Source organism: Rhagoletis zephyria, unplaced genomic scaffold, assembly GCF_001687245.7.
Source record: "Rhagoletis zephyria isolate East Lansing unplaced genomic scaffold, Rhagoletis_zephyria_1.1 Rzeph_scaffold_35278, whole genome shotgun sequence".
Taxonomy (NCBI): domain Eukaryota; kingdom Metazoa; phylum Arthropoda; class Insecta; order Diptera; family Tephritidae; genus Rhagoletis; species Rhagoletis zephyria.
Genome location: NW_016192333.1, coordinates 1 through 3,443, shown reverse-complemented (window position 1 = coordinate 3,443; position 3,443 = coordinate 1). Strand labels below are relative to the sequence as shown.

General features: G+C 34.2%; 1 long non-coding RNA gene across 1 annotated transcript; it reads right to left on the bottom strand.

Moving 5' to 3' along the window:
• Nucleotides 1–1,005: 1,005 nt before the first annotated feature.
• Nucleotides 1,006–1,474, bottom strand: LOC108354366 (uncharacterized). The gene is made up of 2 exons (XR_001846502.1): nt 1,176–1,474; nt 1,006–1,105 (listed from the first exon to the last, which is right to left on the bottom strand). It is a non-coding gene; the product is annotated as an uncharacterized LOC108354366 (long non-coding RNA).
• Nucleotides 1,475–3,443: the final 1,969 nt, after the last annotated feature.

Here is a 3,443-nt window from a genome sequence, read left to right as displayed (position 1 = left end):
CAGCTCCGTCCGACAAGAAGGTAACATTCTCGCATGTTGAGGACGAAGCAGAGCCCCATCGAGAGGACATCGAATTGCCAACGGAAGTGCAAGAGGCCACGCAGGAGGCCGCTCAACGAAAGAAATGGACGAAGATGAGGTGAGTCCACTGTGTCGAATTCAATGGACTGCATGTGAAAATTTTCAGCTTTCTATATCGAATCTATGAGTTCATAAATATTTACACACTTACATATGTGCATTGCTTTCAGACACAATAATTTGCTAATACATTTCATGAAACTGTTACTAACTTCACGCAACTGCAGGCAGGCAAACAAGAAAAATGCACAAATGCAATGTCTGATCAAATAATCTTAACCAACACCCACTAATTCATATATGTAAATATAAATCGACATGCACACACANGACCTCTTTCGATTTGGATGAAATTTGGTCAGAAGTTTTCTTTCAACCTATAATGACGTTTCACTAACAGAAAAAAATTAAAAAAAAAACGTTGCAAAAGTTATGCGGAATTCGAAATTTCACTATTTTTCCAGTTTTTCAAGTTAATTTTTTTAATATATCAAAAACTATTATAGCTGCAAAAAACACCTTGGACTGATTTTGAAGAGGTTACTTGGGGCTACAAATATGTATATATTTATTAAAAATAATAAATAAATAAAAAATAAAAAATTGCAAAATTGCTAAATTTTCAAAATTGAATAAATCAAAAATTAATATTTTTTGGGCTATTTATTTTTTGCATCATACATCTGCATGTTCTTAAAAGATTCTAAAATTTTCACGGAGGTGTTTTTTGTTTTTTAAAAGATATGAATTTTTGAGTTTAGGAAAAAATAAACTTTTTTCTTTCGCAATCCATTATCTGTTAAAATTTTATCAAATTAATACTAAATTTTAGTATTTTGAGTATTAAGTGTAAGGCGAGTAAACGACAACAAAGCACAGCATACCCTTGGTAATAGTGAAAAATTTAAATCAAAAAAAAAAAAAAAATGGAATTTTATATCCATTCTCAAAATACATATATTATGTTAGCTAGGTCGTTTTCCCTCCTTTTTCTGACGTTGATGCCTCATCCCTTCGTCTTAATCTGGAAATGTTAAAATGATTTTAAAATTGAATGGGAATCAAATATTAATACTCAAAATCTTAACTTTTACCTGGTTTTCTAAAAGCCTGGTTTACACTAATCGCCGGCTAAAAATCGTTATCGTTACACCCTGTTATACCGTTACCGACACGCTGTTATATGCATGGAGTCAAAGAGGTCGATCACGATGTTAATCGGAAATAAGTGTCAACCAGGCTTTGAGCAAATAGCCCTTAGGGTTCTGTTACAACTAATCCAGCATTACACATCTATGTTCGTCTCAACCCCGTTAGATTCCACGACCCTAAAATTGTTGCAAAGTGTAATATTTTATTAATAGCTTGCGAAAAAAAAAATATTTTTTGTTTTTACCAAAACTTAAAAATTCATATCTTTTAAGAACATGCAGAGGTACCATGCAAAAAAAAATTAGCTAAAAACAAATATTAGTTTTTGATTTACTCAATTTTAAAAATTTAGCAATTTTGCAATTTTTCATTTTTTTCAAAATATTTTTTAATACATATATTTTTGTAGCCCAAAGTATCCTCTCTAAGACGATTCCAACATGTTTTTTGAAGCTATAATAGTTTTTGAGTTATTCAAAAAATTTACTTGAAAAACTGGAAAATTAGTGAAATTTTGAATTTTGCATAACTTTTGTAAACCTTTTTTTTTCTATTGATGGAACTTCATTAGAGGTTGAAAAAAAACTTCTGATCAAATTTCATCCAAATCGAAAGGGGTCGAGTCCAAATATTGGTCGATTTGACACGGAATTACCCATGAAAGCTTTAAATTATTTGTACAAATGTTCGTTGGCGTTCGAGTGTATTAATGAATTATTTCAATTGTGCCCAACTCAGTAAGAATTAAATACAGGTATTTTCAAAGGGCATTCTAGATTGCTAAATATTTTCGGAAAGCATATTGATTAACATTGACGTACGTATAAGTATGTAACTCTCAACTGGGTATTCAGAGCATTTAGATGTTTCAGAAAGTTGTCTAAAATTTAATGCCTTAATTGGGCTAGAAGACAATGGTATGCCTTTGCGACACCATTGTCTAGGTGCTACAAAAATCACGCTCTTAATATCCAACGAGGATTCAAACTTCTTCATGAAAGTCGATTTCTCTTTTTATTGATTGGCGCTATAGCCGTTTGAGCGATTTTCCCTAATTCAATATAGCACCGCCAGTCGGCGAGTAAAGCTAAGTCCTTGTCTTCTTCGGCTACCAACGGGTACCGCATCGAATACTTTCATTATTCGAGCCTTTCCATCCATTCATACGATGGCCTATCCAGAGGAGCCGATGTATTTTAATTCACTGAACTAAATATGTATCCTCGTTTCTTCGTATCCGGTACTCGCTGTCGCAAAAGAGACTATTTCTGCCATTCAGCAGAAATCAGCATTACCTCCAGATCTGAGGATACTCTGGACATCTTTACCAGGTCACCGTTCTATTTTTATAGACATCACAAGAGCATGCTCGCAAAGCCTAGTAAGACCGGATCGTCATCAAAACAGGGCAGTTTCATCCACGGCTTCAAAATTTGCCATGGCCCAAAGCTCCACAGAGCTTGATTGCTACATCCCGTACATGGGCTGCTATAGTTACATTGACTATATTTATAGCAGTCCCTAATACGGGACAAAAAACAATTTTGCCAATTTTTTCCACAAAAGCTAGAAGATTTTAAAGCCTCCTTCAATGATCCTATATTTATTACCCCAGAAGCAGCATTTTCATTTGGCTTATGTTTTTCGATCTTTTGTGAAAGTAGCGCATAAATATGCAATTGTAACATCTCACATTTGTAGAATATTTTCTCATAACTTTATACTGTGGGCTCGGGATTTTTACCCCGCAAAATTTGTTACCAACATTCCTAGCCACGAAAACATGGTGAAAATATCCGACAACTTTTGAACTACGAGTAGTATTCAACGGATTATTTTCAGAATTTGATTTCGGCCAAGCGCAATGCAGTGAATAGCATCCGGTATGAGCAGAATTACTAATCGTACCTTCAATTATTCGAACTTCCCTTCCAACTTTGAAAACTTATTTACTTTTAGTAAATTATTCTCATGGTAGCCTTCTTATTTGGAGTTTCTCATGTTGAACATACAATCAGGAAACAATTTTTTGGAGTAGTTTCGCCTAATGAATATCTTCTCTCCTTACAAAATTTTCAAATCGTCTCCACACCACGGCACACTGGACAGGTAATAGTACCAGAACCAGCAATCTGTGTGTATTTTGTTGTTGGTTTTGGAGTACATATAAGTTGCGATCCCGTACGAGTCCGGACTAGTCAGAAATAGTC